Source organism: Oryx dammah, unplaced genomic scaffold, assembly GCF_014754425.2.
Source record: "Oryx dammah isolate SB20612 unplaced genomic scaffold, SCBI_Odam_1.1 HiC_scaffold_28, whole genome shotgun sequence".
Taxonomy (NCBI): domain Eukaryota; kingdom Metazoa; phylum Chordata; class Mammalia; order Artiodactyla; family Bovidae; genus Oryx; species Oryx dammah.
Window position 1 is genome coordinate 22887165 of NW_024070212.1, and position 25038 is coordinate 22912202.

At 40.2% G+C, this 25038-nt stretch overlaps 1 protein-coding gene across 1 annotated transcript in view; it reads left to right on the forward strand.

Moving 5' to 3' along the window:
* The window catches only part of TBX15 (T-box transcription factor 15), a 124363-nt gene that overhangs the window by 21515 nt on the left and 77810 nt on the right, over positions 1-25038 (forward strand). The window lies entirely within an intron of this gene.

The following is a 25038-nucleotide window of genomic DNA, read 5'->3' on the forward strand; positions in this document are numbered from 1 at the left end:
CAACTCCTCTGATATCTGAGTGGTCTCTGTAAATACATTTATACTTAATTTTAACCACTGGGACTTACAGCTAGGTGCTGTACCTTTTTTGAATTTTCACCAAATGTGTACATCGACTCTTTGAATGATAGACTCTTTGAATGATAGACTTACTTTTCAAAGTTCAAAGGATGTTTGTTGTTTATAGGTGTTATAGAATGAAATGCTATGAGGGCAAAAAAAAAAAAATCCATAGATAAAATGAAGACAAATTCCTATCATATTGGTAATGCTAGATTTTCATATACCAAATTTGTTCAAAGTAAGTCATATCTTCCTATAACCAATTCTGTATTCTTTGTTGAGACTTGAAAATGGACCCGTTTTGTATACTTGATGACTTAGATTTTACCTCTCTACATTACCATGCTCAGAGATTCAGTGTATTTCTAACTGAAATAGCAGCATCTATTTTCAGATAATTTCTTAAAGAAAAATTTAAAATATTTCACAAAGGTCAGCCTCTAAACATTGCTTAAATTATGATTAGGGAAAAGCCCTAATTCCATGTGTATAGTTAGGATATTGAATGGAAGTCTCCTCTAAAGGATAAATGGCACCTACTATTGGTAACAGGCAACTGGCAATGGAGGTAAATCATTTATCCTTTCTGCAGTCTCATTCCTCCATGGAGAATGGGAGAGAATGCAGCATGCCAATCAGCTGTCTTTCAGAGGTTGTGGAAAATAGACTTGTATGGTAGAGATGGGCTCTGGTTATTATTGCTGTTCTGTTTCAGATAATTAAAAACATGTTATTATGAAAATTTCTCAACCTTAAAATTCCATGAACTTTCATGAACCCATCATCCATCTTCAGTACCACCAATATTTTTGCTTGTCCCCATCTTTATTTCTATTTTTTGGCTGGAGCATTCTAAAGCAAACCTCAGACTTTATGTCATTTGACAACAAAGTTCTTCAGTGCTTGAGTAGACCTCAAAAGAAGGGTCATTTTTCTGACCTAAATACAATGCCATCATCACATATAACATGATTGACACTAATTTCTCGATATAATCTTAGTTAGTCCATATTCAACATTCTTTGATTTGTCCAGAAACTATTCAGCCCTCATTATCATCAACTTTTCTTCTCTGATTTGCCTAGTTGGTTCTTTTAATGACACCACACACCCAACAAAGTTCTACACTGGGGCTGATTGCCCAGTGTACCTGAAGGGTACGTTACCAGGCTAGATTCTGGGGTTCCAATCCAAATATTCCTTTCAGAATATCTGGATGAGGACGAGGGGGTGAAACTTGTATTTTAGAAAAGTCCTCAGATGATTTTGACAGGCAACAGGTATGGAAACTACTGTTCTCTACCACTGTCTTTTCATTAGGAATGCCTAGGGGCAAGGGACTGGTTAGTACATGTTTAGCATCTTAAATGAGGGCTCTGGACCCTGTATTTTTAAAGCAATTGTAATAGTTCTGCCAGCACTCAAATAAATGTCATAACTGAGAACATTCGTTATTGTAGCAAGGACAGAAAATTACTTTCTGTTTTAATAGGAATGACTTGTGGCTATTGAAATAACGTGGGGCAGTAAAGTAAGATCTGATTACAGGCTCCCTAGGCAAATGAGGCTCAGGATGTTTTTCTGGTTGTGGCAAATACAACTTGTTATTTTATAGAGGTCATGGAAAATGAAACTCCTTCAGGGTTTTAACATTGGCAACAGAATACCATTCTGGAAGTGAATTAAATTAGAATTAAATTTAATTTTATGCAGGTTAACTCAGGGAGCTCTGCCCAACATTTGCAACTCTTAGAAAGATGTTTAGAGCTGAATGAAGCACCAAGCTGAATGCAACACAGGTTTGAAAATGAAACATTTGGTTAACCTTTTCTTTTGTCTCCATAGCTTTAAACAACTGATTTGTCTATTTTATCTTCCCTTTGTCCCTTTTCTGCTTTTAACTGATGGATAGGATCCACTGAATTGGTGGATGAGTTGCTGTTTTGGTGGAATACAGCTCTGTCTGTTAGGCATATGGGGAACATAAGCCCTGGGCTTGATGCTGGTAAACGTATTATTTGACATTATCTTGATTGAAATATTGCCTAACACTGCTGCTACTGACAGGTCATTTCTTTAATTTTTACTCGGTGTTCCTACCACTGTGAAATCTGAAATGACTACTAATCGTGGGGTCATTTTGGGTCCTTTAGTTTTGAAATTATTCAATGAGAGACTTGACTAAATCCAAACAATATTAAACAAATATGTTGATTAACATTTCTGTTACAAAAAATTGCTGTTAATTACTTGCAGATTCTTTAACAAATAAATATGTAGTTTAGTGAGCAGTTGTCACTCGTCTGTATCCCTAGGTAGTCGGTGAGTCTGTCTTTGGAGGTTGATCCTCTAAGCATCACAGGGTCAGTCCTTTTGGTTTTCTCCCATGGCATCTCTCCAGTACCTCTAATAGAATATGGTCATGGTGATATTGGATACAGTTGTTCACGTGTCCTCTTAACTAGACCTAGCATTTCCTATAGGTCAGGAATCTGTCTTTGGGCTGTTATCTGCAGTCCTCACACCACCCTCCCCTTGCAATCCTATATAGTTATATATAATAATAATAAAATGTTTGCATGGTAGTTAATAGAATAATCATAACTTTGGGTTTTGTTTGCCTGATTGACCATTTTGACTAAACCATCAACATTCAGAAAACAAAGATCATGGTTTTAGTCCCATCTGGTCCCATCACTTCATGGGAAATAGATGGGGAAACAGTGGAAACAGTGTCAGACTTTATTTTTCTGGGCTCCTTAATCACTGCAGATGGTGATTGCAGCCATGAAATTAAAAGACACTTACTCCTTGGAAGAAAAGTTATGACCAACCTAGATAGCATATTCAAAAGCAGAGACATTACTTTGCCAACAAAGGTCTGTCTAGTCAAGGCTATGGTTATTCCAGTGGTCATGTATGGATATGAAAGTTGGACTGTGAAGAAAGCTGAGCACCAAAGAATTGATGCTTTTGAACTGTGGTGTTGGAGAAGACTCTTGAGAGTCCCTTGGACTGCAAGGAGATCCAACCAGTCCATTCTAAAGGAGATCAGTCCTGAGTGTTCTTTGGAAGGACTAATGTTAAAGCTGAAACTCCAATATTTTGGCTACCTCATTTGACTCATTGGGAAAGACTCTGCTGCTGGGAGGGATTGGGGGCAGGAGGAGAAGGGGACGACAGAGCATGAGTTGGCTGGATGGCATCACTGACTCGATGGATATGAGTCTGAGTGAACTCCAGGAGTTGGTGATGGACAGGGAGGCCTGGCGTGCTGCAGTTCATGGGGTCGCAAAGAGTCGGACACAACTAAGTGACTGAACTGAACTGAAATGACTGTATAATTCAGTCAAGTTGCTGTGTTTTCATTAAAAAAGATCACCAGTGTCATATTGCTAATATTTTATATTTGTATGGCAGTTTGTTTTCTCAGAGCATTGTCTGTCCTAGGATGGAAAATCACAATAATCTCATTTGATTCTCTCAAAATCATACAAAATGGAGCTACTAGTCATCGTATTTTGGAGGCGGGGAGACAAATGGTGCGCGATCACAGCCAGGTGTGAGCAGAGCCCTGGGAGAAAGCCGTTGATTTTCCATGAGCATCCTTCCCGCAGACTCACTACACTCTCTGCCCTTACCCTGGGTTGGAAGATGAGCTGGAGGCAGGTAGGATACGGCTTTCCACTCTGAGGGCCTTTGAATGTACACTGAGGTTCCTCTGGTTCTACAGGGCTGAGCTGGCCTGTAAGTACATGGTAGTGATGTGGAGAGTTTCCTTCATTCTTTTTGAGGAGTCACGGTTTCTGGGCCCGGAATATCTGCCTGTCCGTTTCCTTAGCTGCTGCCCAGTAGGCTCCGGAGCACCTGCTCTGTACTATTTGTTAAATTCCTGCCAAGTGACAGTGATCATTAGGTACCTCCTTCTTGGGATGGGCTTCTGTTACCTGTACACCTGTTAAATCACTGACTTCTTGGCAAGTGTGTTTGTAGGTTTTCCCTGACAGGCTGAGTCAAAGCCTAAGAATCACAAGGTAGGTTCTGTACTTTTCCTCTTAAAAGTACCAGGCTCACCTCTGCATCTTAGAGGTCACTGTTGTCCTGCAAGATTCCATTCCTTAATAGAATGGAACAGTTGTTACTTATTTTTCTTTTTTTCTTACAAATTAAAAATCTCAAATAACTTGTACACATATTAAAAATTCAAATAGCATGAGAAGTATTCACTGAAATGCACAAAGTGAAAATTAGTCTCCCATTGCTAGTGTCCTGGTTTATCACTGTAGGATCAGTCACTGTTACCACTTTGTTTTGTATCATTCCAGGTAGAGATATAATGTATATGAGTCATTATATGAATGATGTGTATGAATCATAAATACATACATATGTTTATATACAAACCTTTTAAATCAAAACACAGATTTTGGCATAATACACCCAGTACTTTGGACTTTATGAAGTTAGTTTCAAACTGTTATACTGGAGATTGTTAAATAGACATACTTACAGGTTTTCCCCTTCCTGCTGTTTTAAAAGTCCCATAGTATTCCAGTGTGTGGATTTAGCATAATTCTTACCCAAACTACTTTAATAGACCTTTACATTGTTTTTAGTCATTTTCTTCTGTAAATAAAGCTCCTAGACTATGTGAGGGGGCACTCTTTTGATAGCATTTATGGAATAAATTCTAGAAGTAGAGTTGTGTGGTTGAAGTTACGTCATTTAAAATTTTGATGGATGTTCCAAAATTGCCCTCCATAAAAGGTTGTGCAATTTACACTTCCACCCACAGGACATGACAGCCTAGTTTCCCACCCACTTGCCAACAGTATATTAGAAAATGTTTCCATCTTTGCTAACTAATATCCTTGTCTTTGAAAAATGTTTGCAAATTGATCTTGTCATAAATTCTTTTCAGCTCTCCCCACAACTTCCCTGTTTTTTCAAGGTACAGAACTTAAGTTTATAGGGCTTTAGGGCAATTCCTTCTTCCCTTAAAATAGGCAGAGGGTTTTGTTTAATCTCTCAGGCTTCCCTGTTCCTGCATTTATTACCAATCATTACTTTAACTTATTCTTTTAGGATCCTGGGGTGCAAGTCATCGTTGCCGGAGGCTTTCAAGGTGTTGAGTCAATAAGAAATAAATGGCAGCAAACATTTCTTGTTAGTGAGGGAGAGAATAAAAGGCATGTCACTCAGGCTTTCTGGGTGCAACTTTGGTTCAATTATCTTCAGATGTTTAAAATCAAGGCTGTTTCCAGACCATTTCAAAGAACAGCAGGGCAACCTGCTGAGAACTGTGTGAAATGAACACCCTGTTACAACTAATTAGTGTTACTGTTTTCCTTGCAGTTGGGGTTGAGAGGAAATATATGAAGGGTGTTTATCCCTTCCTGTAGTAGAAAGAGGTAGAGCCACTAGAAAAGCCTGGAGGGGGACTCAGAGTATGATTCCTACATGACTGTTCCCACCTTCCTCCAAAGAATGGCTGTGAGCAGTTATGATCCAGGCTGCTCGTTCTATCCCAGGCTGCTGCCTTCCTTGAACCATGCACAAACTCTTTGGGTTGTTTGTACAAGAGGCCAAAGACAAATGGTGCATTCAATTAAATTCAACAACTATTTATTCAACACTTACGGTGTGTAGATGAGTGAGGAATAGTCCCACCCTAAGGACTTTACATTTGGTCTTGGAGTATGAAATGAAGCAGGGCAAAGGCTAACAGAGTTTTGCCAAAAGAATGAACTGGTCATAGCAAACACCTTCTTCCAACAACACAAGAGAAGGCTGTACACATGGACATCACCAGACGGTCAATATCAAAATCAGATTGATTATATTCTTTGCAGCCAAATATGGAGAAGCTCTATACAGTCAGCAAAAATAAGACCTGGAGCTGACTGTGGCTCAGATCATGAACTCCTTATTGACAAATTCAGACTTAAGTTGAAGAAAGTAAGGAAAACCATTAGATCATTCAGGTATCAGTTCCCTTCAGTTCAGTTTAGTTACTCTGTCTTATCCGACTCTTTGCGACCCCATGAACCATAGCACGCCAGGCCTCCCTGTTCATCACCAACTCTCGGAGTTCACCCAAACTCATGTGCATTGACTTGATGATGCCATCCAACCATCTCATCCTCTGTTGTCCCCTTCTCCTCCTGCCCTCAATCTTTCCCAGCATCAGGGTCTTTTCAAATGAGTCAGCTCTTCGCATCAGGTGGCCAAAGTATTGGACTTTCAAGTTCAACTCAGTCCTTCCAATGAATACCCAGGACTGATCTCCTTTAGGATGGACTGGTTGGATCTCCTTGTAGTCCAAGCGACTCTCAAGAGTCTTCTCCAACACCATAGTTCAAGAGCATCAATTCTTTTGCTCTTTCAGGTATGACCTAAATCAAATCTCTTATGATTATACAGTGAAAGTGACAAATAGATTCCAGGGATTAGATCTGATAGACAGACTGCCTGAAGAACTATGGATAGAGGTTCATGACATTGTACAGGAGGCAGTGATCAAGATCATCCCCATGAAAAAGAAATGCAAAAAGGCAAAATGGTTGTCTGAGGAGGCCTTGCAAGTAGCTGAGGAAAGAAGAGCAGCTAAAGGCAAAGGAGAAAAGGAAAGATATACCCATTTGAATGCAGAGTTCCAAACAATAGCAAGGAGAGATACGAAAGCCTTCTTCAGTGATCAGTGCAAAGAAATAGAGAAAAAAAATAGAATGGGAAAAATTAGAGATCTCTTCAAGAAAATTAGAGATACCAAGGGACCGTTTCATGCAAAGATGGGCACAATAAAGGACAAATGGTATGGACCTAACAGAAGCAGAAGATATTAAGAAGTGGCAAGAATACACAGAAGAACTATACAAAAAAGATCTTCAAAGATCACAGATAACCATGATGGTGTGATCACTCACCTTGAGACATACATCCTGGAATGCAAAGTCAAGTGGGCCTTAGGAAGCATCACTACGAACAAAGCTAGTGGAGGTGATGGAATTCCAGTTGAGCTATTTAAAATCCTAAAAGATGATGCTGAACTCAATATGCCAGCAAATTTGGAAAACTCAGCAGTGGCCACAGGACTGGAAAAGGTCAGTTTTCATTCCAATCCCAAAGAAAGGCAATGCCGAAGAATGTTCAAACTATTGCACAATTGCCCTCATCTCACACGCTAGCAAAGTAATGCTCAGAATTCTCTAAGCCAGGCTTCAACAGTATGCGAACATCTTTCAGATGTTCAAGCTGGATTTAGAAAGGCAGAGGAACCAGAGATCAAATTGCCAACGTCCTTTGGATCATCAAAAAAGCAAGAGAGTTCCAGAAAAACATCTATTTCTGCCTTATTGACTATGCCAAAACCTTTGACTGTGTGGATCACAATAAACTGTGGAAAATTCTTAAAGAGATGGAAATACCAGACCACCTGACCTGCCTCCTGAGAAATCTGTATGCAGGTCAAGAAGCAACAGTTAGATCTGGACATGGAGCCTCAGACTGCTTCCAAATCGGGAAAGGAGTACATCAAGGTTGTATATTGTCACCCTGCTTATTTAACTTATATGCAGAATATATCATGTGAAATGTCGGGCTGGATGAAGCACAACAAGCTTGAATCAAGATTGTCAGGAGAAATATCAATAATAAGATTGCATATCATTAATCATATATGCAGATCACACCATCCTTATGGCAGAAAGTGAAGAAAAACTAAACAACCTCGTGATGAAAGTGAAAGAGGAGAGTGAAAAGTTGGCTTAACACTCAACATTCAGAAGACTGAGATCATGGCATCTGGTCCCATCATTTCATGACAAATTGATGGGGAAACAATGGAAACAGTGAGAGACTATTCTTTTGGGCTCCAAAATCATTGCAGATAATGACTGCAGCCATGAAATTAAAAGATGCTTGCTCCTTGGAAGAAAAGCTATGACCATCCTAGACAGTGTATTAAAAAGCAGAGACATTACTTTGCTAACAAAGATGGATTTAGTCAAAGCTATGTTTTTTCCAGTGGTCATGTATGGATGTGAGAGTTGGAATATAGAGAAAACTGAGTGCTGAAGAATTGATGCTTTCGAACTGTGTTGTTGGAGAAGACTCTTGAGAGTCCCTTGGACTGCAAGGAGATCTAACCAGTCCATCCTAAAGGAAATCAGTCCTGAATATTCATTGGAAGGACTGATGCTGATGCTGAAACTCCAATAGTTTGGCCACCTGATGTGAAGAACTGAATGATTGGAAAAGACCTTGATGCTGGGAAAGATTGAAGACAGGAGGAGAAGGGGACGACAGAGGATGAGATGGTTGGATGGCATCACTGACTCGATGGACAGTAGTCTTAGCAACTTCTGGGAGTTGGTGATGGAGAGGGAAGCCTGGTGTGCTGCAGTCCGTGGGATGCAAAGAGTCAGACACGACTGTGTGACTGAACTGAACTGAAGGACTTTAAAACCTAGAGAAAGAGGATAAAAGAGTAAGTATATGGAGCCTCTGAAAGATTTCGAGGATAGTGGTTATAAGCTTCAGCTGGGTTTGAGGTGTGATTTTTTTTTTTTGTCCCTTACTGGCTCCAAAAACTTACTTAGCTCCTCTTGACTTCAATTTCCTTATTTACTTAGGTCTGTTATAAGAATTACATAAAGGAATCCATAGTTAGTGATCAGTTAATATTTACAGATATTTTGTCACCAGGACTGTGCCTTAGGAAGAGCTGTATGATAGCAGTATTCAATAAATAAAATGATTAAGTGTGTAATGGGGAAAGATGAGAATGGGGAGATCAGAGTTTAGTTAGGATAGGTGAGGTCACATGGCAGCGATCAGTAAACCCTAACTGATGCTCTTTTGCCCGAGCAAAGATGGCTACCTTATCCCAGCTAATGCCTTAGATGCATAGAGACTGCAGTACAACACAGCAGCACCTGCTCAGGTTTCAGCAGAAGGAATGAGTCAGACTTTAGTCATCATAGTAGTTCACTCACTCATTCAACAAGCATTAACCTAGGCAGATAGGCCACTAGGTGCTGGGAGGAAGAAAGATGAAAACACACAGTCCCTGCTCTCAAGACGGCAGACAGACCAACCCATAAATGTAATACAAGGTGATGAGTGCTTCAACAGAGCATGTGCAGGGACGCCTGACCCAGTCTGGGCTGGGAAGAAGCCAAGAGAAGTTTATTGGAGTGTAGTTGCTTTACAAGGTGTTAGTTTCTGCTGTATGGTAAAGTGAACCACCCACAGTATACATATATACCTCTCTTTTGGATTTCCCTCCCATTTAGGTCATTACAGAGCATTGAGTAGAGTTCCCTGCACTATACAGTAGGTTCTTATTATTTATCTGTTTTAAACATAGTAGTATATATATGTCAGTCCCAATCTCCCAATTCATCCCTCCACGCTTTTCCCTCTTGGTGTCCATACGTTTGTTATCTACGTCTTTGTCTGTCTCTCTGCTTTGCAAATAGGTTCATCTGTACCATTTTTCTAGATTCCACATATATGCATTAATATGCTATATTTGTTTTTTCCCTTTCTGACTTATTTCACTCTGTATGATAGTCTCTTGAGCCACCATGTCTCTGTAAGTGGTGCTATTTCATTCCTTTATATGGCTGAGTAGTATTCCATTGTGGGGGCTTCCCTGGTGGCTCAGTGGTAAAGAATCTGCCTGCCAATGCAGCTGATGCAGAAGACGTGGGTTTGATCCCTGGGTTGGGAAGATCCCCTGGAGGAGGAAATGGCAATCCACTCCAGGATTCTTGCCTAGAAAATGCCATGCACAGAGGAGCCTGGTGGGCCAGAGTTGAACATGACTTAGCAACTAAACCACCACCACCCATATTTTATCGTGTAAATGTGCCATATCAAGAAGTCAGTTTTAGTTTCCTGATTTCCACCACATTTCCCAGAAGCAGGGTCTAGATGAAGGAAGACCTGGCGTGAATTGCAATCCCTGTGTGGCTACCCCTCTCCTGCTGCCCTCACAGCTCAGTACCATGGCCACTCCCGTTCTGTCCCAAACCTCTCTTGCTACTGCTTCCCGTGGAGCTCTGGCTCTGCCTGCCAGTGTCCATGACAGCAGGAGTAGCAAATTATTTCCCCCTCACACCGTGAGGATGGGTTGGGCCAAGCCCAGGATGATTAAAATTGCACTTCAGCCACTCCTGTGTTGACCAGATCTTGGTTTCTGCCCTCCCTCCTCTCTTCCAAGCAATGAGTAGCAAAAATTTGCTGTGATTGAGTCAGAGTGGCCACTTGTCCCTATTTGCTCACACCCACTCAGCTTGGAACATGAAGGCCTGATCATGAGGGGAACTCTGATGGCTCACACACTAGCCTGCTTGGGAGGCTGTGTCATGTCCTATAAATGACAACCCTCTGCCTCTTGCCCTGGCATGCATTCCTGCAGGCCTTCCTTTCAACTTCCAATTTGGCCTCCTGGTCACCCTACCTTGTTATGTAAACTTTGGTGCTTTGAGGGAACAGTTCCTTTTTCTGTGGTCCTGGGAAGCTGGCATCTGTGGACATCAAAGCCTGGAGAAGCTTGGGCATGGAGTCTGGCCACTGAGTCAGTGACCTTGAAGATGGGGGAGCTGATGGCAAAGATGAAGGTACAAGTGTGGTGAAGAGCTTCAGGTGTTCTCTGGGTCCGATTTGCATCACTGTTTCCATCCAGTTGCAAAAATGCATCAGGCTCTTGAAACTAGAGCTTGCTGGTGTGAATCAGATGAAACCTGAACTGTGTGGAAGGTGGCAGGTTTTCCAGTGCAAGCCTAGTGAGTGTACTTGGGTGGAAAGTCACGTCAGGCCCATAAACACAGAGAGATGGAGACACTGCCAAAAGCAGAGGCAGAAATAGCTCAGGGGTCCCCATCTTGCTTCACTCAAACCCACCAGCTCCTGCCAGACATTCCTCTCCCTTGCTCTGCCTTCCGCTTTCTCCTCTTGGCTTTTCTTTCTCTCTTCAAGTTGTATTTTGCTTTACGGACTCTGCAGCTAGTCTATAGGACTACGGTTGTCTTGCTGGTCTTGGAGTGGCTAGGTCTTTTCCTGGACTGCAAGAGACGTGCAGAGAAGCTGGTCTCCTCCAATGGCTTCTTTCTAGGAAGCCATAGGAAACATGCCTCTCTGCTCACCCCAAAGGCAATATATCCCAGGTGTCTGACCAAGGAGGAGAAATTGGCTCCCAGCTTAAGTTTTCGTAAGAGTGTTTTTGGATGTGTTGAACTTATGGCAGATGTTTGTGCTTATTCTGGTTTGGAAGTCAGATCTCATCTCTCTCTCATTTGGTCTGTGGGTAGCGCTATATTTAGGAGTAATGAATGAGGAGACTAATGTAGGACCGACACCGATAGTGAAGAACAAACCTCTATACTTTGCTAGTGCTCAGAATGTTAAGGTGATTTGGGGAGCAGCTGGGTAAAATACACGAGGAATGAAACAGGTGCTGTAGCAGCAGGAACTCCAGGGAGGGCTCAGCTCAGCTTGGCAGGAATGGTGTGTTTTTTTTTCCAGCTATAGAGACTGGAGCCCCTGCAGTGCTGACAGAGGTCAGGTATTGGGAATGTCCAGGACCTTCATTTTTCAGGCACCAGCCTGAGACACCTTGTACATTTCCTATTCAGATGCAAAAGCCTTGCACACCTGGCAGACCACAGCTTTTTGCTTTCCAACACAGAGAGATGATGGTCTCTTTCACAGATATCTATAGGTACATACTCTTACCTACTTGAAAGCTTTCTCATATAGAGGCGGCATGTATCCCCCATAGCTCAGCATTCAAAGTTGGGAGGATTCAGTGAGGCATTGTGGGTAGCACCTAGCACAGACCCTGGTGCAGATCAGACACTTGATGTTTTAAAAATTTTATTCAAATGTACTTGATTTACAATGCTGTGTTCATTTCTGCTGTATAGCAAAGTAATATAGTTATATTTATATTCTCTTTCATATTCTTTTCTATTATGGTTTATCACAAGATATTGAATATAGTTCCCTGTGCCATAAAGTAGGACCTTGTTTATCCATCCTATATAGAATAGTTTGCATCCGCTAATCTCAAACTTCCGATACTTTACTCTGCACCCTGCTTGGCAACCACAAGTCTGTTCTCTTTGTCTATGAGCCTGTTTCTGTTTCTTCGATAAGTTTATTTGTGTTATATTTTAGATTCCGCATATAAGTGATATTATATGGTATTTGTCTTTCTCTAGGCACTTAATTGTTGACCTTCCTTCCTCTACTCCACTTCCCTTTTCTGCCTTATTCCTACCTTCTCTCTCAAGGAAAGTTACCAGGACTTGCAATTAATTTCCCATTACATACATACATACATATATATATATATATATATATATATATATATACATATATACACACACACACATATAATGGAAGATGTTATGCTCTTTGATGATGGTATGGCTTCTTTTCTCTGAGTTTGGCTCTCCATTAAATAGTATTTATAATATTGATTCATGGGGTTGCAAAGAGTAGGACATGACTGAGCAACTGAACTGAACTGAACTGAACTGATAATACTGAAACACTAAGCCTGGTCTTGTTCTGATCTTTGAATGAATTTGCCCACCTCACTTACTACCCTAATCTCTATCTTTGCCTTTCCTAGGGTGAGACATCTGTTTGGAAACAGTCACTGGAAAGCAGAAGAGTCAGGGCTGGCTGAGGGGAGTTGGTAGGGAGTTGGTAAGCACCTCCCCATCACTTGACAAGGCTGGATACTGTAAAGTGGGGGCTGGAACCATGGGGATTTCGTTACTTTGTGGGGAGGGGGGGCTGTGGTGATATGTGAGAATACTGTGGGAGCAGAGTGAAGCCCTAGACTGTGCTCCCTATGGTGGGGCTGGGACTAGGGTGAGAAAAGGGATACTACACTAATCAAGATAGATAATAGTACTTTAGTGCACTATTGACAATATCAAAGTTAAGGTAAAAAAACCCATAGTGAACTAAATATCAAAATATTGGAGTGATATTTGAGCCTGAAGCAAAGGGAAAAGTGAGGAGTACTGAACTTGTCTGTATTAGTCCACTAAGGCTGCCATAACAGAATACCATGGACTGGGTGGCTGGAACAACAGATGCTTACGTCTCACAGTTCTGGAAGCTGAGAAATACCAGATCAAGGTCCAGCAGGGTTGGTTTCTAGTGAGAGCTCTTTTCCTGGCTTACAGATGGATGCCTTCTCACTGTGTTTTCACATGGTGGTGGGTAGGGGGAAGACAGAGAGCTCCAGTGTCTCTTTTTATAAGGGCACTAATCCTATTATGAGAGCCCCATCCTCATGACCTCATCTAGCCCTAATTACATCCCAAAGACCTCATTTCTAAATATTATCACATTAGATTAGAGCTTTAACATAGGAGTTTCGGCAGGAATATAAACATGCATTTTATATTAGATTATAATATATAGACATATGGAATCATACAATTATATAGTTTATATATTTATATTATATATATTTTAAATATATATAATATAATTATATAATAAGAGCTTTAACATGAATTTTGGCAGGAATATAAACATGCAGTTTATATTAGATTATAATATATATAATTATATAATTATAATATAGTTTATATATTTATATAATATATTATAAATATAATAATGTATAGTTTATATATAATATAAATTATAAATATAGCTATATAATTATAATATATAGAATATAATATATATAATCATATTAAAGATAGTGGTATGAATCACTATCTTTAATATTTTGATATTTTTCATCACTAATTGTTGTATTAATTTTTAAAATATTGCATTAAAATATCATTTATCTGGATTACTGAATTTTTTGATACATCCTTAAAATTTTCATTCCTGGCCCTGCCTTAAGGAAACCACTACTCCTGGATCTGGGGTGGGACACGGGGTCAAGGCATCACCCTGAGCTAACGGGTCAAGGTCTGACCACTCATTGGATTGTCCAATGCTGACCAAATTCTTCATTTCCTTCTTCGTCCTTGTTTATTGTCAAGTGTATGGTTGCATTTTCAACACTTGATTATTTTTATTGTTTCATAAAAAGTGGAAAGTGAACTTGCTCAGTTGTGTCCAACTCTTTGCGCCCTCATGGACTGACTGTAGCCTACCAGGCTCCTCTGTCCATGGGATTCCCCAGGCAAGAGTACTGGAGTGGGTTGCTATTTCCTTCTCCAGGGGATCTTCCTGATCCAGGGATTGAACCCAGGCCTGCCGCATTGCAGGCACACACTACCCTCCGAGCCACCAGGGAAGCCCCTTATTGTTTGCATTTCATCCAACACTGATAATTAGTTAAATATAATATTCCATAATCAAGTCTAATTTCCTGAATTTCTCCTGTGAATGAAGGTAGGTAGGAACCAGAGAACCCATTCTGAATCTTCAGTTTTGTTATCAAACTCATGGTGACTTCTGTAATTTCAGTGTGTCAGCAGATTTAATCTAATTTTAAAGATGACAAATGTCTCTTCAGCTCTCTGATATTATGGTGACTTTTTGAAATTTTAAAAATATTTTCTTAAACATTTTAAAACTTCTGATTTTGATATAATACTAAATTTACAGAAAAGTTATAGGAACATATCTACATTTTACTCAGTTTCACCTATTGATTATATTCTGTTTCATTTGCTTTTATGTGTGTGTACATACACATACATACACACACATATATAATTGTTTTCTGAACCATTTATGAGTAAATTAGAGACCTCATTCATTGATGACATCTGCTGTATAACCAAGTCTATATTTAATTTTCATTATTTTAATCTTCATCACAGACATTCTTTTTTGCTGATTCAATATCGAATCCAAGATCATGCATTGCATTTGATTGTTCAATTCCTTTCATCTCCTTTAATCTGCAGTATAGTTCCTTAGCTTTCTTTATCTTTCCTGACGTTTTTTTGAAATGCACAAGCCAGTTATTTTGTGTTATCTGATGTTTCCTCAGGTTTAGATTCAGGTTATACACTTTTGGGGCAGAAACACCACAGAACTGCTTTGTCCTCAGTACACCGTATCAAAGCACATGATGTTGATTTCTCCCAATTTTGGTGATATTACCTTTTTTGTTGTTGTTGTTGCTAAGAAGATACTACCTAGCTGCTTTCCTCTCCAGTCTTTTTGTGTCCAGTATTATAAGATATAATTGATACGTGATATTAGGTGAGTTTAAGATACACAATCTTTTGATTTTGATATGTGTATTTATGTGAAAGAGTAACCACAATAAGGTAATTAACACATCTGTCTTGGTGATGTTTACATTGATCACTTGGTTAAGGTGGTATCAACCAATTCTTTCCACTGTAAAGTTAATTTGTTTTGCTTAGAACTCAATAAATTATTTATGGAGAAATATTTTGAGACTATTTATCCAAAATCACTGCAGATGGTGATTGCAGCCATGAAATTAAAAGACGCTTACTCCTTGGAAGAAAAGTTATGACCAACCTAGATATTAAAAAGCAGAGATATTACTTTGCCAACAAAGGTCCATCTAGTCAAAGCTATGGTTTTTCCAGTGGTCATGTATGGATGTGAGAATTGGACTGTGAGGAAAGCTGAGCGCTGAAGAATTGATGCTTTTGAACTGTGGTGTTGGAGAAGACCCTTGAGAGTCCCTTGCACTGCAAGGAGATCCATTCTAAAGGAGCTCAGTCCTGGGTGTTCTTTGGAAGGACTGATGCTAAAGCTGAAACTCCAATACTTTGGCCACCTCATGCAAAGAGTTGACTCATTGGAAAAGACTCTGATGCTGGGAGGGATTGAGGGCAGGAGGAGAAGGGGACGACAGAGGATGAGATGGCTGGATGGCATCACCAGCTCGATGGACATGAGTTTGGGTGAACTCCGGGAGTTGGTGATGGACAAGGAGGCCAGGCGTACTGCAATTCATGGGGTTGCAAAGAGTCGGACATGACTGAGTGACTGAACTGAACTGAACTGATCTTGCTGCTACTGCTGCTGCTAAGTCGCTTCAGTCGTGTCCGACTCTGTGCGACCCCATTGATGGTAGCCCACCAGGACACTGGGGTGGGTTGCCATTTCCTTCTCCAATGCATGAAAGTGAAAAGTGAAAGTGAAGTCACTCAGTCGTGTCTGACTCTTTATTCCTAATCTAACTTTGACCGACTTGTTTTAGCATCCATTGATGATTTTGTTCCATTTTTATTTCATTCAAAATATTAAAAGTTTGTATTGATATTTCTTCCTTTACCTGTGTTATTTATTAGTGTGTTGCTTAATTTCCAAGTATTTGGGGATTTTCTAGCTATCATTCTGTTATTAATTTCTAATTTAATTATATTGTGGCATTTAACCAGACATTGTATTATTTTTATTCTTTTAAACTCATAAGCTTTGTTTTATGGCCCAGAATATGGTCTGTCTTGGCAAATGTTCCATGTGAGCTTGAGAAAAATGAGTATTTAGCTGCTGTTAGATGAAGTGGCCTATAGATGTCAATTATATCCAGTTGATTGATGGATATAATACAGTGTTGTTGGATTCAACTATGTCCTTACTGATTTTTCAACCTCTGAATCTGTTTCTGATGGAGTGATACTGAAGTCTCCAACCGTAATAGTAGATTCATCTGTTTCTCCTTGTAGTTCTGTCAATTTTTGCCTCAGGTGGTTTGATGCTCTGTTGTTAGACACATATACATGAAAGATTGTAATGTCTTCTTGGAATATTGACCTGTGCTATGTAATCACCTTCAGTATTCCTGATAATTTTCCTTGCCCTGAAATCTGCTGTGGTTGAAATTATTATAGACTTCTGCTTTCTTTTGATCGGTATCAGCGTGGTATGTTTTTCTCTACCTACTTGCTTTTAATCTATGTGTGTCTTTATCTTTTAAGTGAGTTTCTTTTAGAGTTGGTTCTTGTTTTTTGATTCCCTCTAACAATCTTTACTGTGATATATTTAACTGATATATTTAGAGCCCTGATGTTTAAGTGATTTTTGATATAGTTGGATTAATATATACCAATTTGTTGCTTTTCTATTTGTTACCTTGCTCTTTGTTCTTGCTTTTGTCTTGTACACTTTTTCTGCCTTTTGTGGTTAAGTATGATTCCATTTCTCTCTTTTCTTAGAATATCAATTATACATCTTTTTAAATTTTTGCTTTTATTAGTGGTTGCCTCAGAGTTTGTAATATACATTTACAACTAATCCAAGTGTACTTTCAAATAATATTATACTACTTCCTGGGTAGTGTGAGTGATACTTTCTTTCTCTCTTTTTCTTTGCCTGTACCATGAGGCATGTGAAATCTTAGCTCCCAACCAGGGATTAAACCTGGGTCCCTGCAGTGAAAACACTGAGTCCTAACCCCCGAACTACCAGGGAATTTCCTGATAATTTCTTATAAAAACCAAATATTCCTAATTATTTCTTTCCATTCTTTTTAAAAATTGAAGTATAGTTGATTTACAGTGTTGTGTGTTGGTTTCAGGTGTATAGCACAGTGATTCAGATGTTATTGTTGTTTAGTTGCTAAGTTGTGTCTGATTTTGCGACCCCATGGACTGTAGCCCACCAGGATCCTCTGTCCATGGGATTTCCCAGGCACGAATACTGGAGTAGGTTGCTATTTCCTTCTCCAGGGGATCTTCCCGACCCAGGAATCAAACTCATGTCTCCTACATTGGCAGGCAGCTTCTTTACCACTGAGCCACTTGGGAAGCCCTGTATATATGTGTGAGCATATATGTATGTGTAGGCTTTCCTGCTAGCTCAGATGGTAAAGACTCTGCAATGTAGGAGACTTGGATTCAATCCCTGGGTTAAGAAGACTCCCTGGAGAAGGGAATGGCAACCCTCTCCAGTGTTAAAGCCTGGAGAATTCCATGGACAGAGGAGCCTGGTGAGCTACAGTCTATGGGGTGGCAAAGAGCTGAACATGACTGAATGACTGAAATACACAAACACGTGTGTGTGTGTGTGTGTATGTATGTATATATGCAGTGTGTGTGTTTGTGTGTATTTGAATATGGGCCTTCCCTGGTAGCTCAGCAGTGAAGAATCCATCTGCCCATGCAGGAGATTCAGGTTCAATTCCTGGATCAGAAAGATCCCTTGGAAGAGGAAATGGCAACCCACTCCAGTATTCTTGCCTGGAAGATCCCATGGACAGAGGAGCCTGGCCCATGGGATTGCAAAGTCAGATACAAATTAGCAATTGAGCATGCATGCATACATATATATGCATATATTATTTTTCAGATTCTTGTTCCTTATAGGTTATTCCTTCCCATTGTGAAACATTGCTGTCATTCGTTTCACTTAAACATAAGCATATGTTTGTATGTCTGCATATATATAAATGCTTTTGCATGTATGTATATGCACATAAGCATATGAAAATAAGCATATACACATAAGCATAAAGAAATACATAAACATGCATAATCAAATACATTGTTGTTATTATTACCTGTTGTGAAAGTGAAAGTTGCTCAGTTCAGTTCAGTCGCTCAGTCGTGTCCGACTCTTTGCGACCCCATCAATTGCAGCACGCCAGGTCTCCCTGTCCATCACCAGCTCCCGGAGTTCACCCAAACTCATGTCCATCAAGTCGGTGATGTGATCCAGCCATCTCATCCTCCATCGTCCCCTTCTCCTCCTGCCTCCAATCCCTCCCAGCATCAGTCTTTTCCAATGAGTCAACTCTTCGCATGAGGTGGCCAAAGTATTGGAGTTTCAGCTTTAGCATCAGTCCTTCCAAAGAACACCCAGGACTGATCTCCTTTAGAAAGGACTGTTTGGATCTCCTTGCAGTCCAAGGGACTCTCAAGAGTCAGTTCAAAAGTATCAATTCTTCAGCACTCAGCTTTCTTCACAGTCCAACTCTCACATCCATAGATGACCACAGGAAAAACCATAGCCTTGACTAGACAGACCTTTGTTGGCAAAGTAATGTCTCTGCTTTTGAATATGCTATCTAGGTTGGTCATAACTTTTCTTCCAAGGAGTAAATGTCTTTTAGTTTCATGGCTGCAATCACCATCTGCAGTGATTTTGGAGCCCCCCCAAATAAAGTCAGCCACTGTTGCCACTGTTTCCCCATCTATTTCCCATGAAGTGATGGGACCAGTTGCCGTGGTCTTAGTTTTCTGAATGTTGAGCTTTAAGCCAACCTTTCACTTTCATCAAGAGGCTTTTTAGTTCCTCTTCACTTTCTGCCATAAGGGTGGTTTCATCTGCATATCTGAGGTTATTGATATTTCTCCCAGAAATCTTGATTCCAGCTTGTGCTTCTTCCAGCCCAGCATTTCTCATGATGTACTCTGCATGTAAGTTAAATAAGCAGGGTGACAATATACAGCCTTGACTTACTCCTTTGTGTATTTGGAACCAGTCTGTTGTTCCATGTCCAGTTCTAACTGTTGCTTCCTGACCTGCATATAGGTTTCTCAAGAGGCAGGTTAGATGGTCTGGTATTCGTATCTCTTTCAGAATTTTCCAGTTTATTGTGATCCACACAGTCAAAGGCTTTGGCATAGTCAATAAAGCAGAAATAGATGTTTTTCTGGAACTCTCTTCCTTTTTCCATGATCCAGTGGATGTTGGCAATTTGATCTCTGGTTCCTCTGCCTTTTCTCAGTTATGTCCAACTCTTTGTGACCCCATAGACTATACAGTCTGTGGAATTCTCCAGGCCAGAATACTGTAGTGGGTAGCTGTTCCCATCTCCAGAGGATCTTCCCAACTGAGGGATCTAACCTAGGTCTCCTGCGTTGCAGGTGGGTTCTTTACCTTCTGAGCCACCAGGGAAGCCCAAGAAAACTGGAGTGAGTAGCCTATCCCTTCTCCAGCAGATCTTCCTAACCCAGGAATTGAGCCAGGTCTCCTGCATTGCAGATGAATTTTTTTTTTACCAGCTCTGCTACCAGAGAAGCCCCAGTAAAAATGCACATGGGATCTTAGTTTCCTGACCAGGGATCAAACCTATATTCCATACATTGGAAGTGGGAGTCTTAACCACTATACCATTAGGGAAATCCCAATTACATGTTAAATCAATTAATAAGAAAGATAGAACTTTTTGTTTTACCTTCACTTATTTATTCTTTTCTTTACGTAGATCCAAGTTTCTGACCTGTTTCATTTTTCTTCTCTATGAAGAATCGTTTTCAACATTTCTTACAAGGCAAGCCTCTGGCAGCAAGTTCTCTCAATTTTTATCTGAGAAAGTTTTAATCTTTCCTTCGCTTTTGAAGGATAATTTTGCAGGGTTCAGAATTCTAGGTTGGTTGGTTGTTTCTCTCAACTGTTTAATTATTTCACTCCACTCTCCTCTTGCTTGTATGGTTTCTGAGGAAAGATCAGCACTAATTCTTATTTTTATTTTTCTGTAGGTAATGTGTTTTCCCCACTCTGGCTTCTTTCAAGATGTTTTTCTCTTTATCTTTGATTTTTTAAGTTGGAATATATGTGTTCAGGTACAGTTTTTTTTGTTTGTTTTTTAATTTATCTTATTTGGTGTTCTCTTAGCTTCCTGGACCTATAGTTTCGTGTCTGACATTAATTTGGGGGAAATTCTTAGTTACTATTGCCTCAAATATTTCTTCCATTCCTATTACTCTTATTTTTTTGGTATTCTCATTATGTTTATGTTATACCTTTTATAGTTGTCGTACAGTTCTTGGATATTCTGTTCTTTTTTTTTTTTTCAGTCTTTATCTCTTTAAGTTTTCATTTTGGAATTTGTTGTTATTGTATCCTCAAGCTCAGAGATTCTTTCCTCAGCCTTTTCCAGTCTACCAATGAGCCCATTACAACCACATATTAAAAAGCAGAGATTATATTTTGTCTAGTCAAGGCTATGGTTTTTCCAGTAGTCGTGTATGGATGTGAGAGGTGGACTGTAGAGAAAGCTGAGTGCCAAAGAATTGATGCTTTTGAACTGTGGTGTTGGAGAAGACTCTTGAGAGTCCCTTGGACTACAAGGAGATTGAACTAGTCAACCCTAAAGGAAATCAGCCCTGAATATTCATTGGAAGGATTGATGCTGATGCTGAAACTCCAATAGTTTGGCCACCTGATGTGAAGAACTGACTGATTGGAAAAGACCCTGATGCTAGGAAAGATTGAAGGCAGGAGGAGAAGGAGATGACAGAGGATGAGATGGTTGGATGGCATCACCGACTCAATGGACTTGAATTTGAGCAAGGTTCAGGAGCTGGTGTTGGACAGGGAAGCCTGGCGTGCTGCAGTCCATGGGATCACAAAGAGTTGGACACGACTGAGCAACTGAACTGAACTGAACAACCGTTTTCCATTTTGTTGCAGTATTTTTAATCTGTAGCATTTCTTTTTGACTCTATCTTAGACTGTTCATCTCTCTGCTTACATTATTCATTTATTATTGCATTGTCTCCTTTTTCCATTAGAGCCCTTAGCACAATAATCATAGTTGTTTTAAATTCCTAGCCTGATAATTCCAACATCCCTGAATCCAACATCTGACTCTCATTGTGCTGCTGTTCAGTCTCTTGAGACTGTAGCTTTGTGCCTTTTAGTTTGCCATAGGGGCTTCCCTGGTGACTCCGTGGTAAAGAATCCATCTGTGGTGCAGGAGACACAGGAGATGCGAGTTCAATCCCTTCATCAGAAAGATCCCCAAAGGAGGCCAGTCTTCCCTCCTGGAGAATCCCAGCAACTGAGTACAGCACCTGCCTTGTAATTTTTGGTTGGAATCTGGACATGTACTGTGTGAAAGGAACCGTAGTAAATAGGCTTTTAGTGGTGTGGTGGTAGGTGTGGAAGAAAGAACTAGTTCTTTAATTGGGGCACAGATGAGCCTGTGTCCTGGACTGTAAACTTCACCAGTGATTCTCAGTTTTCTCCTCCTTTTCCCTTGAATGGGACAGGATGGATAGAGGGGTGCTGAATTTGGGTAATTTCCTTCATCCAGGTATGTTATGCTCTGGCAAATAGTTACTTCTTATGGAAGGCCTTGTTGGGAAGAGAATGCTCTGGTGTATTTCAGAATGGTTCCCTTTCCATGCTGGAAGTATGAGGGGATTTTTCTATGATAGTCACTAAAAAAGAGCTCCTGGAGGTAAAACTCACAAAAGTGTGGGATACCACCTGTAAACTGGCTCTCCATAGAGTTGTCTCCAGCAATTGGTCAATTACAGGTTAGGTTTTCCTACCCTGGCACCAGTTCCTGCAGAGGTTTGTGCTCATGGGTTTCTGCTGTACTTAAGTTGTGATTCTCAGTATCACCACCACTCCCTCTTTGATTGGGAGAGTGATTTTTTCCCTTGTGGCCTCATTTCTCTGACATATCTAAGCAAATGTGTTGATTTTTAAGTTTGTTCAGGTTTTTACTTGTTGCTGAAGTGGAGTGATGACTTCAGGGTCTATTGGTAATGATATTTTTATCTCATCATTTCTTCTCTGTTTATTAGTTGACCTTTTACTCTAAGGTCTTTAGTTAATTTTCTTTGAATTTGCTTTGGTTCAACATTTCAAGCCTAGGTGTGACTCACACAGGTGCATTGATGTATAATTCTTATTAATTATTTTTGGTGGCACTCAGTCTTCATTACTGCACTTGGGCTTTCTCTAGGTGCTGCGAGTCGGGACTCCTCTCCAGGTGCGGTGCATGGGCTTTTCATCTGCAGTGATTTCTCTTGTTGTGGAGCACAGTCTGGGCATGTGGGCTTCCATAGCTGTGGCCATGGGCTTACTTGTCCCACAGAATGTGGGATCTTCCTAGACCAGGGATTGAACTCATTTCCCCTGCATTGGCAGGTGGATTCTTAACCACTAGACCACCAGGGAAGCCCAGTGTATAATTTTGATCTAGGTAATTGATTTATTTGAATGTTTCTTGAGAACTGCAATAAATCCACTAATTAACTTAATATGCTTTTGTCTAGTGATGGTTGATTGTTTGATTAGTCTTTATAGAATCTGTAGAGCATAAAACATGGTTCCTGATCTTAAGAAGTTTATATTCTTGTAGGGAAGAGAAGATGAGCATATACTAAGCCATAGCCAGTGTCACATTGAAGTATATAAATCATCACTGTGTTATACAGGCACCAAGAGTAAGGCTGTAGCAATTCTGAGAAGGAAGTTATGGATGAGAATGAGAAGGCAGGCAAGATCTTATAGCTCATAGCCATTAGGAGAGGAGGTCTTTACAGACCTAGGGTAAACTCTGCACATTTACCTTGCCTGGAAAGATGAACTGCTTTATAGGTGAATTTTTACATGGGGCTTATAAATCTCGATGGGACACACATAGGGAAGAGTGGGCTACTGTCACTAAGCCTTGGGTCTCCCTAAATCCCCTTACCCAAACATTCATTGGAGCCTAGAACAAGGTTATAGAGTTGAAGCAGGAGACCATGACCAAGTAATTCTCTCCTTTTTTTTTTTCCTTTTCACTCCCTGCTTATCCTCGAGGTGGAAGCGCTTTCTTTTTGTGAAATTGTTCTGTGAGCTGTTTCCAGACTCTTGCAGAAAGAATATTACCTATTGATAGCAGAAAAGCATGACAGGATTTTTTTTTTTTCCTGACTGAACAATTTTGTGTTTCCAGACTGCCTACCCTCTGGTTGTAAATGCTTTGGGGGCGGGGCCCTGCATTATATTTTATGGCATTCCCTGTTCCCTGTGCCCCTGCAGAGGTGGGGTCAGGATGGGGAACACTGGTTTTCTGAAAAACACTGACTGCTTTGGGATGTGGGTGATAGGAGACAGAACGATGAAATTTGTTGACTCTTGTAAATTTAAAGCTTGTGCTGTGTTAGCTTAAAACATTGTGACCCTGGAATGGCTCTACATTCTCCATTGCAGAATAAAAATCACTATAGTAGTTCCAGACCTCACTTTTCAATATATATTTACGAATACATACACATATCTCTCTCTATTTTATATATATATATATATATATATGCACACATATATATTTTTCATGGAGAAGAAAATGGCAATCCACTCCAGTTTTTTTGCCTGGAAAATCCCATAGACAGAGGAGCCTGGTGGGCTACTTCCCATGTGGTCGCAAAAGAGTCAGACATGACTGACTAAATAACAACAAAAACAGTATATATTTTAACATATTCCTATGTATTTATTTACATATATATATATATTAATGTAGTCTTCCCTATTTAAAATGCAAGTGACCTTTTAAAAGAAAAGGGGCAATCCCACTGCTGGGCATACACACAGAGGAAACCAGAATCGAAAGAGACACATGTACCCCAATGTTCATTGCAGCACTGTTTATAATAGCCAGGACATGGAAACAACCTAGATGTCCATCAGCAGATGAATGGGTAAGAAAGCTGTGGTACATATACACAATGGAGTATTACTCAGCCATTAAAAAGAATACATTTGAATCAGTTCTAATGAGGTGGATGAAACTGGAGCCTATTATACAGAGTGAAGTAAGCCAGAAAGAAAAACACCAATATAGTATGCCAAGTTGCTTCCGTCGTGTCTGACTCTGTGTGAACCCATAGACGGCAGCCCACCAGGCTCCGCCGTCCCTGGGATTCTCCAAGCAAGAACACTGGAGTGGGTTGCCATTTCCTTCTGCAATGTATGAAAGTGAAAAGTGAAAGTGAAGTCACTGAGTCATGTCCAACTCTCAGCGACCCCATGGACTACAGCCTACCAGGCTCCTCCATCCATGGGATTTTCCTGGCAAGAGTACTGGAGTGGGGTGCCATTGCCTTCTCCACCAATATAGTATACTAATGCATATATATGGAATTTAGAAAGATGGTAACGATAACCCTGTATGCGAGACAGCAAAAGAAACACATATGTATAGAACAGTCTTTTGGACCCTGTGGGAGAGGGTTAGGGTGGGATGATTTGGGAGAATGGCATTGAAACATGTATGATATCATACATGAAATGAATTGCCAGTCCAGGTTATATGCA